This window comes from Artibeus jamaicensis, unplaced genomic scaffold (genome assembly GCF_021234435.1).
Source record: "Artibeus jamaicensis isolate MK-2021 breed Jamaican fruit bat unplaced genomic scaffold, CSHL_Jam_final scaffold_474, whole genome shotgun sequence".
Lineage (NCBI taxonomy): Eukaryota > Metazoa > Chordata > Mammalia > Chiroptera > Phyllostomidae > Artibeus > Artibeus jamaicensis.
The window spans coordinates 40048002-40074997 of NW_026522046.1; the positions used below are offsets into that span (position 1 = coordinate 40048002).

General features: G+C 41.6%; 1 protein-coding gene and 1 pseudogene across 14 annotated transcripts in view; one reads left to right on the forward strand and one right to left on the reverse strand.

Moving 5' to 3' along the window:
• Positions 1 to 26996, reverse strand: part of PCBP3 (poly(rC) binding protein 3) — a 219463-nt gene that overhangs the window by 168434 nt on the left and 24033 nt on the right. The window lies entirely within an intron of this gene.
• On the forward strand, positions 11664 to 13356 carry LOC119058755 (keratin, type II cytoskeletal 8-like; annotated as a pseudogene).

Sequence of the window (26996 nt, forward strand, 5' to 3'; positions counted from 1 at the left end):
TGATCATTATTCAGTCTAATCTGAAACAGGAGCTCAGGCTGAACTCAAGGTCCAAATCATTCTAGAACCTGTGACCAAGTTACCCAGCCTATCAACTAATGGCTCTGAAGTGCAAAGGCTCACCTGCTGATCTACTGTGCCCAGGTCATTTGCCCTCTTAGAAAGGTGCAGAGGTAAGTAAGCTTCTGTAAGAGAACTGCCTCACAAAGGGGAATGGTACTAGGTAAATTCATTAAAACTACAGTGCATATATATTTTGTAAGGTTTATGTCCAGTAAAAAATTCTGTAATCACTGCATTTCTGCTTGCTTTTACTGCTAATGTATTTAAAACAGTAATTTCTAATTTTGCTTAAATTGCTTTTAAATTAATTATTGTATATACATAACATACTGAGCCCTAAATAAAGTCCAAATAGTAGCAAATGTCCCTCTTTAGGTACAAAGTCCTCATAGATATTATGATCCTCCCATTTCCCACTGGCTTGTTTACCTTTCATGGTCAATCTGGTGATGCCCTCGCTACTAATCACTGTCTAGCATATGCCTCCACCTCTTCTACTAGCTTTTGATTTTGATAAGTGGTGATCTTCCCTACAGAAATTTTGAAATCTGGCATTCTTTTACTTTCCAGGTTTGGTGTCCTGATTAGAGAAGTTTAAGCAAAATCAATGACCTGAGTTTTCTGCCACCAGTTGTTCAGCTTTCCCTACCCACTCTGATAGTCCTCGGCTGTCTTTCCTCATGTCTCAATGTGGTGAATTTTATGGTTTGAAAATGATATGTCAAATCAGAAAATACACATAATAGGCATCTATATACTTACCATAAAGAATAAAGAGTTGTCACATTTTGCTTTATTTGGCTCAGGTCTCTACAAACAGCTCTTGCAGATGCAACTAAACCCCTATATACCCCAGGGATCACTTCTGCTTCCCTACAGGTAGGTAATGACATAATATAAAGATGGCACATCATCTTTCACAATCAGTGTTTACACCTTTCCTGGCTATATAACTATCCAACACCACCACAGTGTACCCATACTATTGAAATTTGGTTTTTTACAGTCAACATTGCTAATGAGATTTATGCATCTTGATACCCACGGATCTGATTCTTTCATTTCAGTGCTGAATGATTTTTTTTACTTTATCAATAGAACAAATGTCTAGGACCGTTTTACTGAGGCCAATTAGGTAGTTTCCACCAATTTACTACTACAAACACTGAAGGACCACATCCCTCAGACACTGAGTTCTAGAGAAAATGCCTGACAATGACATTGATGGGTTATATGATATGCATGTTACCAACTTTACTTACATAACCAAATTCATTTTCGAAGTGGTTATATCAGTCAAGCAGTAAGAGGTCCCATTTCCCCATACCTTACCAATATTTATTAACTGACTTATGTTTGCCAATATGATAAATATGAAATGGTCTCTCATTGCTTTCATCCATATTTCATGGATTAACAGAAAAATTACAGGGTTTTCATACATTTATAATATTTCCTGTTTCCTCATTTTGAACTATTGTTTCATAGTCTTTATCTGTTGTGTGCTTATTCCCTCAATATCTTTAATATTAATATTTTTTAAAAGTTATATGACTTTTAAATGTGTCCTCCTATCTGTAGTCTGTCTTTTAAGTCTATAAATTTTATCTTCTACACAATCAGAAAATAAACATGATTTTTCTATTTAATATAGTAAAATAAACCAGCATTTTTTCCTTATAGTTTGTGCTTTTTGTGCCAACACCCAGATGTCAAAGATAGTCTTCACATTCTAGTATTTTTGGTAGTCTTTTCTTCTGTAAGTTTTAGTTTTCTCCTTCATATTCAGGACTTTATTCCATCTAGATTTCAGTCTCATATGTGAAGGTCTAGGTATGGATCTAATTTTATCTTTACCATATGCAGAGAAGATTATCCCAGTAATGTTTACTAAAAGGTCTATCCTTTCCCATGGACTTGTAATGCAATCTCCAGCATTATGAATTTCTATGTGTGTGAGTGTGTGCAGTGGGGTGTGGGTATGTGTGAGTGTATGTATAGATGTGGGTATGTGGGTGTGTGAGTGGATGTGTGTGTGGATGTCAGCAGACGTGTGTGAATGGGGGGATATGTGTGGGTATGTGAGTGGTATGTGTGTGGCAGGGTGTAGATGTGTGTGTGGTATGTGTGGATGTGTATGTTCCCTAACTTTATTGCACTGGCACATCTGTCTATCCCTGGGCCAAAAATACAAGTCCTAAATATTACACCTCTATAATAAAATTGACATTGAAAGAGCAAGTCTCCTCTTGTTCATTTGTTTGTTCCAAAATTACTTACTGTTTTGGTCCCTTACTCTTCCACTGCATTTTAGGATAAGCTCTTCAAAACCCAGAAGAAGATTTGGTTTTTCATTTAATTGACAAATGTCATCTTTAAATATTGATTGCTCATATCATTAATGAAATATAACTGATATTGTCTTTTATTTTTGATCAATCTTACCAAAGTTAGACAATTTTGTTTTTCTTTACAAATAACCAGCCTTTTATTACTTCTATTCTTCTTTGTCCCCCATTTCACAAACGTCTGTTCTTACTTTTCTTATTTCCTCCCTTCTATCGTCTTTTGTTCTCCTAACTTCTGAACTCAGACACTTATCTGATCAATTTTGAGCCTTTTTTTAATCTTCACCCAAGGAAATGTTTTGATTTTAAAGAGGAAGAAGAGAGACAGAGAGAGAGAAACATCAATGTGAGAAACATCAATTGGTGGCCTCCCATACACACCCCAACTGGGGATCGAAACCACGATCTAAGTATGCACCCTAACTAGAGTCTAACCCACAACCTTTTGATGTTTGGGATAACGCTCCAACCACCCAGCCAGGGCTTGAGCCTTTTTTCTCTTCCAATACATGACTCTGAGGATATAAAGATCCCCCCATGCACTGCCACAATCTATAAGCCTTAACTGATATTGTCAAGAGTCGGTCAATTCGGATATTTCCATTGTGACTTCTTCCTTAATTTGAATGATTTTTAGTGTTTTTTAATGTCACATATATAAACTTTCCCTTTTTGTGCTTTTATTATTGATTTCCGACTTTAACTTCATTGGTCTGAGGACATGGTCTAAAAGGACTAGAGACTGACTTTGTGACCATTTTGAAAATGTTTCACAGGTTTCAAGAGAATATGTATTTGCTAGTTAGTTGCAGTTTTTTCATATGACCTAAAGATAGAGCTTGTTCAAATCTTGTATACTTTTATTTATGTGTTTGTATCTGACCTACCAGTTCCTAAGAAATAAACATTAAAATAGCCCATATGATTGCAAATTTATCCATTTCTCCTTATAAATCAGCCAATTTCCCTATATATTTTTTAGCTATCTTATATATCTATAAACTCTGAATTACTCTATCATAACTATTTTCTTTTACATCATATAGAAGTACATTAAAAAGCTTTTTGTCTCCACATGCATTCAATCCAGTATTAACAGAGCTACACCAGTTCTGTTGTAGGTATTAACTGCCTAGTTTATTTACTTTATATCATTGCAAAACACTGTCCCAAATAACATTATGAAAAGCATTTGAGTAGATTTTGTACTGTATTGTTTAAATCTCACCTTAAGAACTTGGTGGGTGCCCTGAAACATGGGATCTCCTGGAGGAATGGATGTAAGGTTTGAGATGAGAATTATACTCGGGTAGCTCTAGGCTTCTGGTGTAAGCAACTAGACAACGAAATGATGGTGGGAAGCTCCCAAGTTCACTTTTGGATCTGTTATGTCTGTCATGCTTGTTAGACTGGCAGATGAAAATGTCAAATAGGCACCAAGTCAAATTCGTCCAGGGTTGGTTGGAAAGGTCCAGGGTTGGAATCATCAGAACACAGAGTGGGTGAGACCCCAGAAGGAGGGAAGGAAGTGGAAGCACAATCAGCCACCACACTTTATAGAGACACAAGGAGCCAGACAGTGCATTCAGGACAGTGTGTGGAGACCACCAGCCCTTTAGGGAAAAAGATAAGGCCAAAGGCAGAAACATAAAATCCCCAAACTGTGACAAAATAGGAACACAACCAGAGTTTGATCAAGTGCTCTGTGCATGACCCACCCCCAGCTGTCCTGGCAACAGGTCCCCTTCCCCAAGCCAACAAGGAGACCACCACATACAAACGAAGAAAACAGAAGTCAAAAGCACAGCCATTACAGTCAGGTTGGTTCATCCTTCACCAAGGTTTTGACAAGAGTCACTGAAGCAGGCAATGAACCAAACCTTGTAGAAAGCAATCTGCATATAACTAAAAGGGTATATTTTCACTTATGCCCACAGATGAACTGATGGGTTGAGCTGATTCCTGTCATTAGTGTGAGTCAAAAGTCACATGGGTACATATCTTTATTGTTATTCACACTGGCATCTTCTCAAAGAGCCCAAAAGCTGAGATGATGTAGATCCTTACCCCAGAAAGCCCCTCATGGGACAGTTAGAACAGCAGCATGCTGAGAGGGGTCCTGCCTGTACTGCGCTGCACTCCCTGCACTGGTCAGGCAGGCTGGGCCCTCCAGAACAGGCTAGAACAGGGAGTACACAGGGTGGGACATGGCTTCAAGGGGTCCACACTGTTAGGAGACACCAATAGCCTCAATGCCATGGAGGACAAAAGACCTCTCTGCCTCAACATGGTGAGCTGCAATATTCAAAAGAGGAGACCGCTTCCTCCTGGGTAGATAGGGAAAGCTGCATGGCCAGACCAGGCTAGTTTGTTCTAGGCCCTATGGGTAGAATTGGCATGCTGAATCCACAAAGGGACAGTCCTGATGGCTAGAAACCAAGAACCAGGTCAGGGGCTCTGCCCAGTCTGGCAGGAACATACACTACATAAGCGGGAGAAGTGGCAGGTTGAACTGGAGAGACAGGTTGCAGGCCAACACCAGAGGATCCGGAACATGTGGTGGAGGGGCTTGCTCACCTGGCCTTTATCTGAAAGATAATTGGTTGCCAAGGACAACTTCACAATGGAGGCACGTTGAAATCTGGAACCCTATTACTATTGGAGTAATTTCCTAAACTCTAGATAATTAATACATTTATCCCCAAACACTCATGTGATGCTGGGAGATTTCCATGTAAATTATATCGAAGCAATCCTCACTAAAAATGTGTCATCACAATTTATATAAATGTAGATCTGGAAAACAGCTCAAGTTAATGAAATGCTGACCATAAACCAGTGAACATACTTTCAAGGGAAGACTCAGAGCAAATCATTTGAAAAGGAAAAAGTTTACTTGAAAGAGACACAGAGAGTCAGTCTTCAAAGCTGACTTGCCAAATGAAAAAACAGCAAAGATGGAAATTCAGGGGATTATAAATTAAAATGGGATACAACTAGACACCTATTAGAATTGTTAAATTTTAAAAAACTGATGCACCCAATGTTTGCAAAGTCTCAGAGCAGTAGGAACTCACTCTCACTCATTCTAGTGGGAATGGAAAATGGTGCAAGCCACTTTGGAAGTATCTTACAAAACTATACAGTCTTACCACACAATCCAGCAATTGTACACCCCAGTATTTGCCTGAGTGAGTTGAAAACTTAATATCCAAACAGAAATCCACAAACAGCTTTATTCATAGTTGCCAAAAACTGGAAGCAACCAAGACATCCTTCAATATGTGAATGGATAAAACTATGGTACATTTGCACAATAGAATATTACTCAGCAATAAAAAGAAGTCAGTTATCAAGCCATCAAAAAATAGATGAATTGTAAATACACATTGCTAAATAAAAGAAGACAACCTGAAAAAGCAATGTACTGTATGACTCCAGTTGTATGATATTCTGGAAAAGACAAAACTGTAGATGTTTTTTCCCCAAATAAGTCAGGGGCTGAGGGAAGGGGCTGAAGGGATGGAGCCCAGGGGATTTTTAGGACAATGAAACTATTCTGTATTATACTGCAATGGTGACTACAAGATAGTAAGTGTTTCTCAAAAGCCACATGCTTTACAGCACAAAAGTAAACCTTAGTGTATGCAACTTCTTAAAAGGTCACTTAGGCTGTCAGGGGAATCCCAGGATGGAATGTAGAATGCAACAAAAGACTTACTGTGTTAAAAATTTACAAAACAACCTCCTTGAGGGGTAGAGAATAAGGTGCTGACCTAAGTCACTTTGGAAACCGTGAAGTCTGTAAGAGTAACGGAAAAAGGAACTAAACTTAAGCCCTGTGCTCTAGGTGACAAAATTGTTTCCTAGGGGTGTGTGTTAACAGCTCTGACACTGCTGTGCATGGATACTGAGATTGAACAAGTAAGTGGTTGGACGATGGTGGAAGCCAGGTGTCTGTCTCACTGTTGGAGTTACACATAAACAAAGGGAGGAAGCTAGAATGATCCATGCAGTAATGGATTAGAGCTAGAAATATCTTCATGAATTGTTTATCTTAAAGATACAGATAGCTACATATAGACACATTTACAGATATATGTGTATACACAGGTTACCATATACACATGTTTCCCCAGTTCTGTCAGCTAAGAGCACCTAGAAGTAACAACACTGCAGTAGCAATATGTATACCAGCACCCAGGTCTTGGTTTCTTATATCATTTTCCAATTAAAGGGGCCCAGGCTCCTGATTTTAGAATGGGACAGGATCTACACAGAGTAAGCCTGAAGCCTCTTATAGCAAACAGAAAGGAAAGAGGTGCTTAAAAAGCAAAACATACACACCTCCACAATGACAGGGGCATGTCAAACGGACACAGGAGCCAGCTGAAAGGATTCCCATTGGCCTACTCTGGAACAACTGGAGCAACAAAATAAATTAGCACAGAACTATGAACCAAAATATAAAATAAACATCCGTGAGTCCATACTGGTATGAACAAAAGATTAAAAAAATAAATGGAAGAGACAGCCAAACCCCCTACAGATAGTTCCAGCACTCCCTGTAGCTGCTCCTTCCTCGGGGAGGGTAAACTCACCACACTCAGATGTGTACTGTGCACCTCAACCTCCTTCCACAGAGGCCAGCGTAGGAGGGAAGAGTAATGCGGAGTGGAGAAACCTGACAGTCACACCTCCGCCAGGGGACCACAGCCAACACCCACCGTGACCAGTCATGTTAATAATATAAACTCTTGATATGTGATAAAAATGGCACTTTACCTCTGTGGTCTTCCTCCCCAAAACCTACACCCTGATCTAACCATGAGAAAAACATCAAATTTCAATAGAGGGATCCTGTACAAAATTCCTCAGTAGTCCTCAAAACCGTTGAGGTCATCAAAAACAAAGAAAAGTCTCATCAACTATCACAGCCTAAAAAGACATGACAACTAAATGCTATGTGGTGTCCTGGGTGGGATTCTGGGACAGAAAAAGGACATTAAGAAAATATTAAGAAAATCTAAAGACTAAACTTTAATTAACAACAAAGTATCAACATCGATCCATCAATTATAACAAAGGTCCCATACTATGTAAAATGTTAAACTGGATGTGGGGTATATAGAGATTCTCTGTACTATCTTTATAATAATTCTGTAGATCTAAAACTGTTTTAAAATTAAGGGCTTATTTTTAAGAAAACCTTCAATTAAAGAAAAAAAGACCAAAGTCGCCAACTTTTCAGTAGTTTGTAGGAAAACAGCAACTTTCTCACAGTACCAACAAATTCAGATAGATTGCATGTACCTTTGGATACTGATATTGCAGAACTCCAAGGGAAGGTGTTTTTACAAGAAAGTCCAAGTTCATGGGAAATGCTCAAGATTTTATTATTTGGGCACCACGTAACTTGTAGTATATCTGAAATGCAAAGTATTTTTCCACCAACTAAGATCTGCTTTGTGGTAATGGAAGCAAAACAAAGTATCAGCTTTGCCTCAAAAATATTTCTAATTCTTACACTCAATTTAAGTATAAGACATTGAATATTCGAGAAGGCAGGCTATCATTTCTGCACACCATAAAATATCTTCACACTTGCTGGTCACTCCTTAACAACAGTCCCCTTTGCTGAGCACTTCCAACCCATTAAACACTTCCTATGCACAGCCGCTTCCCTCACACCAACTCAGCAAGACAGAGAATAATATTTCCATTTTCCAGATGTGGAAACTAAGGCCCAGAAAGGCTAAAGGCTTTGTCTGAAAGCTTTAAAGAGAGCAAGCTAGGGAGCCAACCTTTGAACTCTGGCCTGCCAGGTCCTGGAGCCAGCCAGCTTCTCCCTCCGGGTTAGGATCTGCCAGAGGCCCCTTGGTGTGTGCACACAGCCAAGATACAGCAAGGTGGTCTGCCAGCCAGGGCCTTGCCTGGTTGTGAGCAGAGCTCACTGGTGAAGTGGACATTCTTGTGAATAGTGCAAATGTTCCTGGGGGAACAAAGGAGCCTCCCTACATGGAAAAAGATCAGGAGTCATCTTGAATCTGTGCCCTTGAAACAAAGCCAGGGTCTAAAAGCTTTTACGGAACCACATGCATCACAGTCATCAATATGCCATTAGATCCTGGACATTAATTCCCTAAAAGTATTTCCGAACCTTTGAAAGGATTAACCCTTTACCATATTGAATTGTCCCCTTCCTAGAAGCTATAATTGCTGGCTTTTTTTTTTTTCAACTTAAATGAGACACTGATTTTATTTTTCTACCTTCATAAAAGTTACTTAGATAAAATAAAGCAATGTTTTACAAGTGATCCCTTGCACTTTTATTTCCTGAATATTAGGATGATCCCCTTCAGTTTACAAAAGTTCTATGGCTCCCAAACCTGAAGAGGCAAAAACAGTGCAATCAGTGGGGGTTCCTCAAAGGTTCTGGGAGTCAGGGTACACAGGATCCCAAAAGCCTCCCAAGAGAATTTAGAAGTCACTGAACCTAAATGCCCAGGCATGGAGAATCCCAGTGCCCAGCCTCCTGCTGCCACCTCTTCCCACAAGGTGGCCCCATCAGCTGCCAGAACACCTTCCAAAGCCAGAGTCCCCTGGGAACAGCTTTTTATGAGCTGGACTAACCTTCCTCAGTTCTGTGGCTGATACTCACTGGGGAAGCAGGACTATCCTTGGCATCAGAGAAGCCTCAGCTAAATCCTGACAGCTACCAGTGGAATGACCTTGGGCAAGCTTCTCGACTCTTCTAAATCTCAGTGTCCTCCTCACTTTCCCAGGGCTGCATGAGTGGTCATAGGACAGCATGGCTGAGTGCTCAGCACTGCAGCCTAGCAGATGGATCAGTGCACCGCTCCACTGACACTAGAGACCTGCCACATATACCAGCAATGGCCTCAGTCTCTGACTCCCTCTCCAGGAGCCTAACAACAATCAGGAAGCACACTGAAACTGGTCTATCACCTCCACCATTTATATGCCATACTCCTAATAATGCAACCTATATTTGCCAACTGCCTCTGGAATCAATCTGATTATGCTTCCTAAAAGATGAATCATATGCGATGGCCCAGAACCTCTCAAAACAGGGCAACAGAAGTTCATCAGGAATTCAGATTCCCAGGTCTCACACCTGCTGGATCAGAATCTGCAGGTTTAAAGATCCCAGTGATCCATGTGTGCATTAAAGTTTGAGAAGCACTGGCCTAGATCCCTAGAGACCACATAATTTCTGTTAGGAACTATTTCAGACTAGAAAGCATTCTTTTCTCCCCACTGCTACTATTAATAGCATGTATACACACGTAGACAGCATGAAGAGTAAACAGAGACTGGCTTCAAGGGCCTGAAAGTAAGAATTGTAAAAATAAAATATAAGTGTGCTGACAAGCCTCATCACCATGAGATCCTGTCATCTTTTTATCAGCCTCCCTCTACGCACTTTCTCCTCTGTCTGATCAAAGTTTGCAGAGATAGTGATTTTTTTAAATATAAACACCCAATTCCTAGATGTAGGTGCCACTGGGAACTGAAACAGTCTCAGATTGAAGAAGAAAGAGAGGAGGAATTCACTGGCATTTTCTGACATCTTCTGAAAGCCAGTGAGTTCATCTTTCCTGTCCACAGTAGACCAGCACCACCTCCCTCCACCAGTTCTTAATCTAAGCTGCTAAAAGGCTTCCCATGCCTTTTGGGGTTTGTGCTAACTGAACCAAGCTCTTGCTGATTAAGCCAAAACCTTTCCTCTTTCTAGAGCATTACTACATGGGTAGTAGGTTGGGGACTGAAGGAGAGGAGGGCAGGGTGGGGGAAGGGAAAGACAGCAAATAACGAATTTTATCCACCACACACCAGTACACTAGGCTCTGCTACTAGAAACCAGCCCAACAAGGCATCTGGGCAGTGCTTAACAGAAAGAGTAAGCCTGTCCCCTGGATGCTGCAAGACTTAACTAGTTTGGAGACCTAAGCACTACAATTCTGCCAAAGCGCCCAGAGACTCTCCTGTGCATTCAGGGTGGAGAAGTATGACTCCTAGAAAAAGGGTCTGCTGGAATCATTACCACTGGCATTCTGTAGTAATGAGGTAGGTTTTCCAAAACACAGGACTGCTGATGTAATGGTGTAGGTGACTTGGCTACTGGGTGTCCTGAATAGTAGAAGTCTCTAAGACAAATGGAAGGTCTTTCCAAGACTGGTGCTCACAAACCATAAACACACATATACGAAAGTAACAGTGTGTCCTGACACTGGACATCCTCTGTGCCTCTCCCACCTCCAAGTGGACCAAATTGGGGAACCTATGGCCAGGCCAACATTTATCTCTGCCTGCTGGGCATATGGCAGGAGGCAGGGAACAATGGTGTGATGACCATTTTCATATGACCAATGAACTAAAAATGTTTTTTGTGATTTTAAAAAGTTGGGAAAAAAAAAAAGAATGAGACACGTCACATGGGGTCTACATACCTAAAATATTTACGTTCAGACTCCTGGTTTGTGATAACCATAGGTGCCCAGATGTACCCAGCATGAGTCCACACTGGGGGGCACTTTCTCTACCAACCTTATAGTCAGGAAAGACCTGAAATGCCTTGAACAGGGGAAGCCAACATAACCTCAGTCATCCTAAGAGCCTCAAGGAAAAAACCACTAAGTAATGAGCTTCAAAAGGAACACAGAGAGGCTCTCGTGTCCATGTACACAAGGAGACCATCCAGTTGAGTGACTCAGGAAGAGTCTGCACAGGCACCTCAGCTGGTGAAAGGCCCTCCCCTGTGACAGCCTCAGTGGAGGCCAACTAAAAGAGCACTACCCAGGCTCCCAGAAACCAAAGGAAGGCAGTACTTGCTTATCTCCCAAATCAACTGTCATGATGTATTCAACAGACAAGAGCACTCTGTGTCATATACCTTGCACTATATCGCATCCCTCTGTAGGTCATCTGGCTCACAAAATTGATTTAGGAGAGATTATTCAATTCCATTTTGCATTTTCATGTTTTGGAACTCTGCCAGCAGCAACTTCTGTTCTTCCAGAGGTCAGAAAGCTATGGACAAGACAATCTCCTGCTGTTGTAAATGGAACTCCATATTCCCTTTATGAATTTCCTGTCAATCTTCAAATTACTTCAAATACAATTGCCCTTCATTTAGACAGTGTTTTATGTCTCCATGTCTACCTTCTTCCCATATTTGATTACCTTGTCGGCTGCAGACAGCTCTCCCCAGAGACCCTCTGGGCGCCTATGTCGAAGGGAGTGTTGGTGGATGGGGACAAGGGGGGGCAAGTGCAACTTCTGGTTTGCAGCAAGCTGGCTGACCACAGCAAATGTAAGCTAGTATGTCTTGCATTTTAAAAACTCCTATTCTTGGTCCCACTTCCCCCACCAACCAACACCACAACTCCATTCTTTTTGCAGAAAAACAAGTGAACAATCATTGCTGTCTTCTCCTCTCACTCTGGTCAGGCTTTACCTGCCCTTTCCTCGGCCACCAGCCACTCCACATTGCCAGTGTCTCCCTCAAGCATCTTCCACATTTGATACCTATTACCTCATCCGCTCAGTGCTTCCTGAGCTGCCACTTGACCAGCTACTCTTCTCAGTCACTCCTATAGAAGTGTGTCTTCTCCTAACCTCTTGACATCAGAGGGCCCTGCCTTGGTCCCAAGTCCTCATCTGTCTCTGTATCTCCTTTCAAAAACTGTCCCTTCACCTAGAAGCCCAGCAGTCCCAAACCTCTATCTCTCTCCCAAACCCCAGCTCATGTACAGGGGCCTGTTCCTACTGCCTGTGTTGTGTATCCTAACTAGAGCCTCAGGCCTCCCAGCCCCTCCAACCCAAGGCACTGAGGGCTTCCCCATCCTTGGCCACCAGATGCCACCTTTCAGGCTATCTGAGCAAAAATCACTCTCTCCTTTTCACACCTCTCCTTTTCACATCACAGGTCTGTGTTTGTGAGCAAGCCCTGTGAGCTCTACCAGCCAACCATGACCAGAACCACTGCATAGCCCACTGCCCTACTGCACACCACTATCTCCCTTTCCCAGGTTAATGAGATGACCACCTAACTGGCTTCCTTTTGTCCTTGACCCAGAAAGGGCAGGCAAGACCATCTTGTTAGAGCCTAAGTCCAGTCCAAACAAAGGCTGACCAATGAGATCAACTTCTACAGGCAGCTGTATGACAAGGAGATTCATGAGCTGCAGTCCCAGATCTCCAACACGTCCATGGTGCTGTCCATGGACAACAGCTGCTCCCTGGACCTGGACAGCATCATCGCCAAGGTCAAGGCACAGTATGAGAAGATGGCTAACTGCAGCCGGGCTGAGGCTGAGGCCATCTACAAGATCAAGTATGAGGAGCTGTAGACATTGGCTGGGAAGCATGGGGATGCCCTGCATGGCACAAAGACAGAGATTTCTGAGACTAACTAGAACATCAGCAGAAGCCAGGCTGAGATCGATGGCCTCAAAGGCCAGAGGGCTTTCCTGGAGGTTACCATCAAGGATGCCAAGCAGCCTGGTGAGCTGACCACCAAGGATGCTCAGGCCAAGGTAGCTGAGCTGGAAGCCACTGAGAGGCACCAAGAAGGACATGGCCCAGCAGCTGCATGAGTACCAGAAGCTCATGAAAGTCAAGCTGGCCCTGGACATGGATATCGCCACCTACCGCAAGCTGCTAGAGGGCAAGGAGAGCCCACTGGAGTCTGGGATGCAGAACACGAGTATCCATACCAAGACCACCAGCAGCTAATGAGGTGGGCTGAGACCAGCTTATGGGAACTTCAACTACAGCCTGGGCTTCCAGACTAGCCTGGGCTCTGGAGGGAGCTCTGGCTACTTCAGCTGTACCAGCACTAGCTCCTCCAAGACGGTTGTGAAGATTGAGACCCAAGATAGGAAGCTGGTATGAGTCATCTGATGTCCTGTCCAAGTGAATGACTACTGTGGTCCCTCCTGTCCTCCAAGCTGGCAGGAAAGGAGCTCTATAGGGGAGCAGAAAGTACAGAAGACCCACCTGAGGCACAGCCCCAGGCTTCAGCTCACCCTTTGGGTGGGGTTGTTTACTGCCTGGGCCACTACCTCTTACTCATGCCTCCAACTAAAAGCCAAATCAAGTGGGGTTTTTTTTTTTTTCAACCGAAATAAAGCCTCAGCTGGCTCTGCCACCAAGAAGAAACTGCCAAACTGTTGTCCAGAGAAGCTATATACCATTTTGCATTCCCACAAGCAATGTATGTTCCTCCACATCCTAACCATCATTGGCTATTACCACTATTTTTTTTTTGTCACAGCCATTCTGACCTGTGTATCTCATTGTGGTTTTAATTTGTACTTTCTAAATGGCTAATAATGTTGGGTATCTTGTCATGTGCTTATCTGCCATGTGTATTATCTTCTTTATGATGAAATGTCTCTTTGTGTCTTCTGTCTCTTTGTGTCTTCTAGTTGAATTGTTCTCTTTTACTGCTGAGTTTTGATAGTTCACATATTTTCATTACCAGTCTTTTCTTAGTATATGATTTGTAAATATTCCTTCTAGTCTGTAGCTTTCCATTATCTTATCAGGTTCTTTTGCAGAGAAAAAGTTTTTAACTTTCATGAGGTCCAAATTATTAATTTTCCTCCTATAAAAGATGTTTTTGTATACAAGTCTACAAAAGATGTTTTTGTAGACTTTGTATACAAGTCTAATAACTTTGTCCATACCTTGCCCTAAAATATTTATCTTATTCCTAAGTTTTATAGATTTGCATCTGTGATACCTTTGAGTTACTTTTTGTGTTAAGGTATGAAGCAGATTAAGGTTCATTTCTTGCTTATGAATGTGTGATTATTCCAGCACTATTTGTTAGAAAGGCTAACTTACTACCACTGGCTTGCTTCTGCAATTCTCAATCATTTGAGAAAATAATTTCTCAAAAATCACTTGGGCATATCGCCACGATTCTCTATATTATCTCCATACTGGGTTCCCTAAATTGACTGACCTCTGTGTCTGTCCTTCTGACAGTACCACATAGTCATGATTACTGTGGACATAAAATCTTAAAATTAGACAGACTGATTCCTCTCCCTTTAGTCTTCCTTTTCAAAATTGTTTTAGCTCTTTTGGTTTCTTTGTTTTCCATATTTACTATAGAATCAGGTTGTCTATGCTTATAAAAATGTTTGCTGTGATTTTAATAGAAGTTGCATTAACCTGGTATAATAATTAGGGGAAGAGTAACATCTTTATTATGTTGAATTTTCCAGTCCAAGACCATGGCCTGTCTCTCCATTTTTTTAGAGCAACTTTGATTTCTTTCATCAGGATTTTGTCATTTTCAGCATAACAGTACTATACATGTTAAAATGTATACCTACATGTTGTTTGTATATTTGTAATTTTGGTATCTCTGTGTTTATTGGTAGTATGTAAAAAGTAAACTGATTCTTGTGTGTTTATTTTGAATTGTACAACCTTGCTAAACTCATTTGTTGGTTTGGTTGTTCATTTTTTTCCTTCGGATTTTCTACATTTTTGTAACTTCCTATGAGTCTATAACTATTTAAAAATAAAAGTTTCAAATGTATGTGAGATACAGCTAAAGCAGTGCCTAGAGGGAAAATTATAGGTCTAAATGCTAATGTCAGAAGAAAAAACACCACAATTATCTTAGTTCCTACCTTAAGAATCTTGATATACATATATTCATATATATACATATATATTCATATACATATGAATACATATATATTAAAAATAATTAGAAGGAAGAACATAATAAAGACTAAACATCAATAAAAGAAAAGGACCGCCCTGGCTGGTGTAGCTCAGTGGATTGAGCGCGGCCTGCGAACCACACGATCACGGTTCAATTCCCAGTCAGGGTACATGCCTGGGTTGCAGGCCGGTTCCCTGCAGGCCGGTTCCCTGCAGGCCAGTTCCCAGCAGGGGACCCACAAAAGGCAACCATACATTGATGTTTCTCTCCCTCTCTCCTCCCCCCTTCCCCTCTAAAGATAAATAAATTAAAAAAAAAAAAAAAAAGACCCCAAAACTAGAGAAAATCAATGAAAGCGCAATCTATATATTTGGAAAGTCAATAATTGAGTAACTGCTAGCTAGATTGATCAAGAGAAAAAACACAAGTCACAAATCTCAGTAGTAAAAGATATCATTACAGGTCTTACAATAACAAAAAGGATAATAATCCAATATAAAGAAATTTTATCTCACTGAACTTGGTAACTTAGAAAAAAATCAACATCTTACAAAACACAAGTTACTAAAACTAACTCAGACACGAAAATCTGAAAAGTTGTAAAAAGCTACCTTCTTAATTTAAAATTTTCCCACAAAGAAAACATGAAGTCTGGATGAATTCTATCAAAAATTTAAAATATATTGAGGAACAAGTATGAAAGACACAGAGATGAGGACTGGGGGGGGGGAATGGGAGGGAGGGGGGAGACCGGGCGGGGGGGGGGGGGGAAGAGAAAAAAAAATGTACTTGAAAAGTAACTAAATAAAATTTAATATTTAAAAAACAAAATTTAAATATATATATATATAATCTGACACAAACTCATTTAGAAAAGAGAGAACACTGCCCAATACATATTGAGGCTACTTTTATCCCATCACAAAACCAAGCAAAGACATTAGAAGAAAAGAAAACTACTGAACATCAATTTCCCTCATGACTCTAGATGTAAAAATCCTTTCAAAAGTATTAGGAAATCAAATTCAGGAAGATAAATAGGTAAAAGATAGATAGATAAAAATATCCATCAGGACCAAGAGGAATTCAACCTAGCAAGATTCGTTTAACATTTAAAATGAAATAAATGTGCCAAACCGGGAGGACAGCAGGGCTCAGGGAGTTCACAGTCTCCAGAAAGACTTAATTCAGTGGGAGAGCTGAACTACCTGAAGAGACTCTGAGAGTGCCTTAGCACCTAGGCCAGCAAAGAGGCAACTCACCCTAATTAGTGAGTTGCCCCTAATTAGTGTACCTCATGCGCGGCACAACTGGTGGATTAAAGCACCAGCCTGGCGCAGTGGAGAGGGGGGGAGGCTCAGCAGCGCACAGAGGACCTGGGCTGGAGGCTGGGCAACTGTGAATATTGCAGCTCAGACCTGACACCCATCCTCGCAAGACCAGAGGAAGGGAGAAAAAAATTAAATAAATGCAATTCAAAATATTAATAGAATAAAGGCAAAATAACCCATGATTTCTCCATAAATACAGAAAAAGCACTTGACAAAATTCAACACAGATTCATAATAAGAAAAATTTTAATTTAGGAAACAGGAACAAGAAGGGAATTCCTCAAGCTGATTAAAAGTATTTACAAAAAACCTAAAGTTAACATTATAATTAATGGGGAAATGATATGACTGAATGTTTTCTCCATAAGATAAAGAACAAGGCAAGAAGATTCACTCTCACCACTTGTATTATAATATACTGAATATCTGTGATAATAAGTTGAAAAAACAGAGGGCACACATATTGGAAAGGTGTAAGTAAAACTGTTTATTTGCAAATGACAAGATCAAAGGGAAAGGTTATTAAAACTAATAAGTGACTTTAGCTAAACTGAGAACATAAATTCAATATACAAAAATAAACTGTACACTAGCTAACCATTAAAATGTAAATCTTTTAAAACTACCACTTACAATAAAAACATGAAACATTTGAAGGGTACATTTAACCAAATGTGTGCAAGATTTGTATACTTGAAGCAAATCTTTGGAATTTCCTGAAGGGATGAAAAGATCAGGTATCTTTTGTTGTGTTACTGAGGCCACTTGGAAAACCTCCAGGTCACCTAAGGATAGGTCCATCCACGGGGGGGGGGGCGCCACCCCCCCCCCGCGCGCGGGGAGCAACCACGTGATTAGAGGGTTGGACCTGTCAGCCCCACTCCACCCACCCTCCCAGCTCCGCCCCTGAGCTCCAGGGTAGGAGAAGAGGTGGAGATTGAGTCTTATCACCAATAGCCAATGATTTAATCAATCATGCCTAGGTAGGCAATGAAGCCTTCATCAAAACCCAAAAGGTCAAGCTTTGGAGAGCTTCCAAGCTGGTGAACACCTGGAGATTCAGGGGGACTGGTACAACCAGAGAGCATGTAAAACTTCAAGCTCCCTCCCACATACCTTGCCCTATGCTTCTCTTACATCTGGGTATTCATCTGTATTGTTTATAGCATCCTCTCTAATAAACTGTAAAGACAATTAAATGCTTCTCTGCGTTCTGTGAGCCACTCTAGCAAATTAACCGAACCCAAAACGGGACCATCCCATTTATAGCCAGTCATTTAGAAGATACAGATAACAAACAATGAAGACTTTTGACTGGCATCTGAAGTGCCCTGGGGCAGGGGTTGGGGGCTGGCAGTCTTGTAGAAGTGAGCCCTTAACCTGTGGGATCTGAAGCTAACTCTAGGTAGTTGGTGTCACAATTGGACTAAATTGTAGGGTACCAGCTGGTGTGGGAGAATTACTTGGTGGCGTGAGAAAAACACATTTATCAGTGATCAGTAAAATGCAGATTAAAACCACAGAAAAATACCACCACACAACCTCCAGAAAGCCAAACAAGTACAAGAAACCAGCAAGTGTTGATAACAATGCATTGTTGGTTAGATTGCAAACTGAGTCAACCACTTTGAAAAACTATCTGGCAATTATCTACTAAAAGTAAATAACAGCAAGCCTTATGATACAACAATTCTACTTTTGGGTATATATGCAAGAGAATTGTGTATATATGTCAGCCAAAACACATCAAGAATATGAAGTCAGAGAGGCTTTATTATTAATTGCCCCGAACCGGAAACATCTCCAATGCCCATTTGTGGTAAAACATTTGAAAAAACAGGCACCTTGTGCCACATATGTATAATGGAATACTATCCCACCTTTGCAACTGTAAACAAAAAGTTGATGAGGTATTTCGTCCACAAAAAGGATTTACTCAGGAAAAAGAAAAGATTGTAATCCTGCACGTGCAGATATAAGTCACATACACACATGCATACACAGAAAAAGGCAAGAAGCAGCAGGAAGTTCTTTTCAGAGGGGAAGAAGAAGGTAAAAGGAAGGGCTGTCACAACCCTGAAGCTCTGTTGTAAACCTAGAGTTCTTCCTATAAGGCTATGCAGACCTACATACAGTGTAAGAGCACCTCCCACAGGCTCTCCCAATTCCTGTCTTGGTTAAGTTCTCTGTCAGAAATCTTGACAGCTATAAATAAAAATTCCTCTAAACATCGTTTTGAACTCCTGCTCTGGCACAAACTGGCTGAGAACACCCTCTCTATTGATTTCATTTTTTTTTACCTTTCCTTTTATCACTTTAAAACTCACAAAGGGCCTGCTTTCCTGCTTTACTGTATCCTACTAATAAGACAGAAACAGAGTATGCAGCCATGTCTCATGTTTAAATCAGATGTGTACTATTTATATCCACAAACTACAAGGGGCATTTCATCCATTCTGTGGCAACAGAGGAGGCAGGGAGTGGACATCACACAGGCTCAGACATGCTGGTCATCATGCACCAGACTCCAGGTGCACACCTTGAAAGACATGGAGGACAACTGTTTTCTATTTTACTAATTAGAAATCTAGCCAATAAAGGACAACAGCTATCACTTGTTGCACACCAATAAACACTAACTAGAACTTTAGTCAAATAATCAGTTGAGGGGATCTATGGGAGGAGCTGGGGCTTATGAAGTTCTTGCACTTTACATAATCCCAAGAACTCAATAGGAAGAATTCTGTGTTTCTAATAAAGGTCTATGGTTCTAACTTCTCCCTCCCTTAACTTCCTTTTCCCTTTTATAAACACCCCTCCACTCTGGCATACAGGCCAGAGTGTGCAAGTGGCTTGCCATGTCTGCATGCACTGGGCCCAACCCTTCCCATACCTCCACCCCCAACAAATAAATCCTTCTTGGTGACAAAAACACCTAGTTGATATTATTTTTCAGTCAACAACACTTACTATGTGCCAGCCCCACTGTACAGTCTCCAAGATCAAGCTGAAATGCCTGTCCTCTCCAAGGCCTTCTTCCATCCCTCCAAAGTGCCTGCCTTTCAAAATTCCAGGTCCTTCCTTTGCTCTTCTCTGAAGATGCATAGCTGACGCTTTATGGTGCTGAGACTTATGTTCTTGCATTATCTCCGTCCCCGATGGATTACATGCTTCTTGGGGATGGGGCTACTGCTCACCTGTGTTTACATCCTTAGCATCCACCAGCACAGGGCTTTTCTGTAAACAATGTGTTGGGTTGAATTTCTAGCATCACAACTCAGAGCCTCAGCCTGAGAAGACTTTCTGAAGAGGAAGAGGTTTAGGGATCACTTGATGAAAGCAAGAGCCAGCACATGGCACAGGAAAAGAAAGAGCAATCTTTGTGATGGTTCTAGTCTGCTGCAGTGACAGTATTAATTCCAGTGGAGCTCTTGGCCAGGAATGTGGGAGCTGAAAGGCTGATGAGCTCATCGCTGAAATGCTGGCAAGCATGCTGGTTCTTGGCCCAGCCCCAAAGAATGTGATGTGAACATTACCCGCCATTAAGCTGACTCAGAGAACAAATGATTAAGTTCCTGATAATCAAGGAGAAGATTCTGGCTTGGCCATTCTTCCTTCTGATGCAACCTGAGTTTAATGCCTGCTGAGGCATAATTCCAGCCCAATACAAAGGAGCAGCTCTGACGGGGTGTACGTATTCTCAGCTAGTCCTGCCTCATGGCAGGGGGCAAGGAGCATTTCACTGACTTTCTAATGTTCTACCAGCCATTCACAATCCTCTGTGAGCAATCGTCTTCAATATCAGGCCATAAAACAGGTGATTCTGTTTATAGGAGCCGTGCTATTTAAAGACCAGCTAGCTCATTAACATCACCCGTCACAGCCCTGCACTTGATGGAGCAACTCAAATACAGACCACAAATGGAGGAAAATCTTCACACATCAAGGAAATAAAAAATATTAGTGGCCACAGATCACCTAATCCACACCTCTGAGGACATCAGAAAGTAAGTCTCTAGGCAGGATTGATTCCCAAATGGCCCAAAGACTAATAATCCCACAATATTTCCCAAATTTTCATTATTCTTTCATTCTAGAGGCCTTAGGGTGGGGGTGCAGTGAGACTCCCATGCATGACTTAACCAGCAGGAGGCGATGGCAGCACTTAGAAGGTAAGCCCAAGTTCTCGCTGCCCTCCCTCCACTCCATTCTGGCACAGATCTCACCACACACCCCTCTTCCTGTTCACTAACACCAACCTCACTGACACCTGTTTCCAGAAAGAGACACAGACATTAAGAGTCCAAAGGCACACAAAGTTTATCATATGGGGACAAGAAGCCAGGTTTCTGACTTCAGTTCCAGTTTCAAGGAACAAGGGGCAAGAAGAACCACTCACACCAGTGATAGTGTTTGCCCTATAAATCTGTGCTCTGAGACAGGAGCTCTAAACCTGGTTTCTCAGGAGCCTTGAATGACTAATATTCTGTGGTCTATGATGCCCTGTGGCTTAGCTAATTCCCTTCTTTTTATAAATATTCGATCATGCTTAACACCTTCTAGACAATAAATTAGAAACTGAATCTTACAGTTTAAAATATTTTTCTCATGATGGTCTGGGAACTGAAAGGGAAATGCAGTTAATCAGAATTCCCTATTCCCTGATTCCTATTAGAAGTAGCTTTACTGTTCTTTCTATACAGAGCACTGGAATCAACCCAGAGTTCCCACCCAGGGAGAGGCATGAGAAAGAGCTGGAATGAGCACACGGCTCTGCAGACATGTGGGCTTGTATTCCCACACTCCCTATGGGCAACGCAGCTCATCCATGACAATGACATCCCTGGGCAAGAGGCATGCTTCTCCACCTTTGTTTCCCCACTGGCACCCAGTAAACTTGAGTAAGCCAGCCAGCCAACAGTCACTCCCTCCTCACCCACCATGTCACTCTGGCACAGAGCCCTTCTGCAGCTGCTGTGCTGAAGCACAACTTTCCTGTCTCCTCTGTCTTACACAGTCATCCCTAAGTATCTTCAAGAGATAATGATTCTGAGACCCACAAAGAGTACCGAAATCCACAGATGTTCTAGACACTTATATAAAACGGTGTAGTATTGGCATATAACCTATGCACATCCTTCCATATACCTGAAATCATCTGAAATACCTAATATAATGTAAACACTATGTAAACAGTTGCTAAACTGTTCTGTCCAAGGAATGACAAGAAAAAAATATCTGTACACGTTCAGTACAAATACAATCATTGTAGGCCTAACTTCACAGTACACATCAACAATAATGTAACATTTTAAAAATATGCCCTGGCTGGTGTAGCTCAGTGGATTGAGCACGGGCCTGTGAAGCAAAGGATTGCAGTTCAATTCCCAGTCAGGGCACATGCCTGGGTTGCAGGCTGGTTCCCTGCAGGCCAGTTCCCAGCAGGGGATGCATGAAAGGCAACCACACATTGATGTTTCTCTCCCTCTCTCCTTCCCTTCCCATCTCTCTGAAAATAAATAAAAAAAATATTTTTAAAAAAGTACTTTTGATCCAAGGTTGGTTGAATCCATGAATGGAGAACCCACAGATGCAGAACCTGTGAATATGGAGGACCAACTGTATATTCTTAGCCAGCTTTTCAGTTGAGAGCTTGTCCTACCAACCTTCTTTCCCTCATTTAAAAAAAAAATAAACACCCTAGAAAAAAACCGTTAGGATCAGTAAAACTATCTACTGTACAATACTTTTGATCTCCATCTTAGTACTTACCACAGAGGTCTGTACCCCACTAATAATACTGGTACTGATAAATGTTGCTGAATTACAGAACAATCTGGAGTCAGTCTCCATCAGAGCAAAATCGCTCACAGAGTTTTTGAGTTGAAAATCAGATTCAGGACTTCTGGTCAATATGGTGGCACAGGCAGACAGGGCTCACCTCTTCATACAACCACTTAGTTGTAAGTGATCAAGTGGTTGTAATCGACGACTTGATTACAAGCATTAGTTGTAATAAAAATTACAACTAAATTATAGAACAACCATCACTCAGAACCATCATAAATCGAGTTGAATGGAACTCTGACAACTACGGAATTAAAGAAACTACATCCATCCATACTGGTAAGAGGGGTACAGATGTGAATGGGCTGATCCCTCACCCACATCTGGTGGATAAAAATTCAGAAGGGATATCTCCGGAGCGAGGAGTCACAGCCCTACACCAGGCCCCCAGCCCAGGGTTCCAGTGCCAGGAAGGTAAGCCCCCACAACTTCTGGCTGCAAAAACCAGCAGGGATTGAGTCTGTGGAAGAAACCTTTGGAGTCCCATGCAGTTCCCCTTAAAGAACCCACACAGACTCACCTACTCACTCACTCCCCTGAGCTCCAGGACCCGGGTAGCAGCTTGAAAAGCACCCAATGGTATACAAGGAGAAACTGAAGTACCTGACACCAAGGCAAGCTGAGGCTATTGTCCCTTTTCTAAACTCTCCCCCTCCCCCAGAGACAGCAAGCTGGTGCCATAACTGAGACCCCATCAACCTGGCTAACACTGTTTGACCACCTTGGAGATGCCCAGAGACTCCACCCCACCCAAATTACAGGCCCACCCCAGCTGCTTTTCAACATGAATGGTTAGTCTTGGCTCATGCTTCACAACTTCTTGAATCCTCTCAAACAACAGCAATGGCTAGCTAGCCTCAGCGAGCCCCAGACCCAGCACTAGCAGCAACAAGCCTAGATTCACAGATTGGCTTCACTTGGGAATCTCCAAGCCCAGAACATGTAGCAGCCATCTCATACTGCTTTATAGCTCAGCTCAGGCAAGATACAGTGGTGGGGTGTGGGGGACAGGGCTGACCTTGGCCTGCACCACCTGGAAAACCCCAGGGCCAGTGCACCCAGTGGACAGCTACAGACTACATCAGAGTACCACCACACTGCCCCTACACTGCTGATCCTCCACGGAGAGCAGAGGGTGGTGGTAAGTGGTCACAGCCAGTCCTTGCAGATGACTGGTCTGAGTAAATCCCTACCATTGATCCACCAACAGCAACCAAGGCTCAGCTGCAAGAGCAGGGTGTGCTCAGCCTACACGAAGGGTGCACCTCAAGTGGAGGTGATCAACTTGGGTGATAGGGGAGGCTATCCCACTGGACCCTATAGGACACCTACTACATTCGGCCACACTACCAAGACACAGAGTCAAAGCAGCTCTACCTAATACCTAGAAACAAACACAGGGAGGCTGCCAAAATTAGGAAACAAAGAAGCATGGCCCAAATGAAAGACCATTTCATTTCTGGAGGTCAAAACTCCAGAAAAAGAGCTAAACAAAATGGAGATAAGCAATCTATCAGATGTAGAGTTCAAGACACTGGTTATAAGGATGCACAAGGAACTTAGTGAGGACCTCAACAGCATAAAAAAGACCCAGTCAGAAAAGAAGGATACACTAATTGAAATAAAGAACAATTTACAGGGAAACAACAGAAGAGTAGATGAAGCCAATAATCAAATCAATGACATGGAACATAAGGAAGCAAAAAACAACCCATCATACAAGAAGAAAAAAGCATCCAAAAAAATGAGGACAGCATAAGCAGCTTCTGGGACAACTTCAAGAGGTCCAACATTTGCATCACAGGGGTGCCAGAAGGAGAAGAGAAAGAACAAGAAACTGAAAATTTATTTGAAAATATACAATGAAAGAAAATTCCTGAATTTGGTGAAAGAAAAAAATATGCAAGTCCAGGAAGCGCAGACAGTCCCAAACAAGATGGATGCAAAGAATCCCACTCCAAGATACATCATAATTAAAATGCCAAAGGTTAAAGATAATGAGGGAATCTTTAAAGCAGCAAGACAAAAGGAAGTAGTTACCTATGGGGGAGTTCCCATAAGATTGTCGGCTTATTTCTCAAAAGAAACTTTGCAGGCTAGAAGGGATTGGTAAGGACTATTCAAAGTCATGAGAAGCAGGATTCTACAGCCATGATTGCTCTACCCACAGCAAAGCTATCATTTAGAATCAAAGGGCAGATAAAGAGCTTCCCAGACAACAAAAAACTAAAGGAGTTCATCACCACCAAATTATTATTATATGAAATGTTAAAGGGACTTATTTTTAAAGGTCAAAATGAACATTAAAATGGCAAAAAAATACGAATCTATCAATAATTGAATCTGAAAACAAACCAAGCAAACAAGAAGAACAAAGACAGAACCATGAATACAGACAGCAGTTTGATGGTTGCTAGATGAAAGGGAGATAAGGGAGAATGGGTGAAGAGGTGAGGGGATTAAGAAGTACAAACAGCCCTGGCTGGTATAGCTCAGTGGACTGAGCGCAGGCCTGAGAATGAAAGGATTGCAGTTTGATTCCCAGTCCAGGCACATGCCTGGGTTGCAGGCCAGTTCCCAGTGGGGGACGCATGAGAAGCAACCATACAATATTTCCCTCCCTCTCTCCTTCCCTTCCTTTTAAAGATAAATAAATAAAATCTTTAAAAAAAAAAAAAAGAAGTACAAATAGGTAGTTACAAAATAGTCATTGGGATGTAAAGCACAGTACAGGAAATGGAGTAGCCAAAGACCTTATATGCATGACCCATGGACATGAACAAGGGTGAGGAATTGCCTGAGGGAGTTGGGGGTGTGGGAGGAGGTGGGGCAAAGGGGGAAAATCAAAACAACTGTAATAGTATAATCAATAAAACATAATTAAAACATTAAAAAATTCTGACATCAGTTTCTAAAATTTACAATATTAAAGGTGAAATAAATTCCTCAGTCAACTTCCTTCCGACGTTAATCTTTCCATTGAACCTACTTTCCTGTTAGCATTCACCTAAAAACAAATAAACAAATAACTCAGTCTTCTCTCTGACTCGGTGTTTGGTAAAACTCATCAAATCAGCAGTTCTCTGAGGTTCTTCACCAAAACCATCTGTTTCCATTCAATCCCACTATCCTGTGCCACTACACAAGCAGCTCTCAAACTTTTTAGATTCAGAATCCTTTTCATTTCCTCGAATTATTTTTAAGTATATTTTATTGACTATGTTATTACAGTTGTTCCATTCCTTTCTTCTCCCCTTTGTCCCCCTCTGTCCTGCACCCTCCTTCCACTAAGTTCATGTTCACAGGTGTTACATATAAGTTCTTTGGCTCTTCCATTTGCTATACTATTCTTATCCTCCCCCGGTCTATTTTGTACCTACAATTTTATGCTTCTTATTCCCTCTACCTTTTTCCCCATTCTCCCCCTTCCTCTCCCCACTGATAATCCTCCATGTGATTACCATTTCTGTGATTCTAATCCTGTTCTAGTTGTTTGCTTAGTTTATTTTTGTTTCTGTTTTTTAGGTTCAGTTGTTGATTGTTTTGAGTTTGTTGTCATTTTATTGATCATAGTTTTTTATCTTCTTTTTCTTAGCTAAGTCCCTTGAACATTTCATATAATAAGGGCTTGGTGATGATGAACTTCTTTAGCTTGACCTTATCTGGGAAGTACTTTATCTGCCATTACATTCTAAACGATAGCTATGCTGGATAGAGTAATCTCAGATGTAGGTCCTTCCCTTTCATGACTGTGAATACTTCTTTCCAGCCCCTTCTTGCCTGCAAGGTTTCTTTTTGAGAAATCAGCTGATAGTCTTATGGGAACTCCTTTGTAGGTAGTGCCTTTTCTCTTGCTGCTTTTAAGATTCTCTCCTTATCTTTAATCTTGGGTAATGTATTTATGATGTGTCTTGGTGTATTCCTCCTTAAGTCCAATTTTTGGGGGACTCTGAGCTTCCTGGACTTCCTGGAAGTCTATTTCCTTCACCAGACTGTGAAAGTTTTCCTTCATTATTTGTTCAAATAAGTTTTCGATTTCTGGCTCTTCCTCTTCTCCTGGCACCCCTACGATTCTGACATTGGAATGTTTAAAGTTGTCCCAGTGGATTCTAACCCTTTCATTTTTTAAAATTTTTGTTTCCTCATTCTGTTCTGCCGGAATGTTTATTTCTTCTTTCTGTTCCAAATTGTTGGTTCAGTCCCAGATTCTTTCCCTTCGCTGTTTGTCCCCTGTATATTTTTATTTATTTCACTTTGCATAGCCTTCACTTCTTCCTCTATTTTGCGTCTGTACTCAATCATTTCTGTAGGCATCCTGATTACCAGTGTTTTGAATTCCACATCTGACTGGTTTGGCTATCCCCTTATGGCTTAGTTCATTTTCTGGAATTTTGATCTGTTCTTTCATTTGGGCCATATTTCTCTGTCTCAGTGTACCTGTTGTGTCATAAGGGGCAGAGCCTTAGGTATTCACCAGGGTGAGGCAACCCACTTTGCTTCGTTGTGGAGCTGTATGTGTGGGAGGGGTCAGAAAGGGAACAATGCCACTTGCTCAGTTCTCACCCTCTTTCAGTCACCTCACCTGCTACCCACAAGCAAATTGGGCCCTTCTGGTGCTGATTCCCCAGTGGGAGGGCTGGTGTATGTTCTAGAACCCTGTGGGTCTCTCCAATGAACTCTCATTTGAGGCTG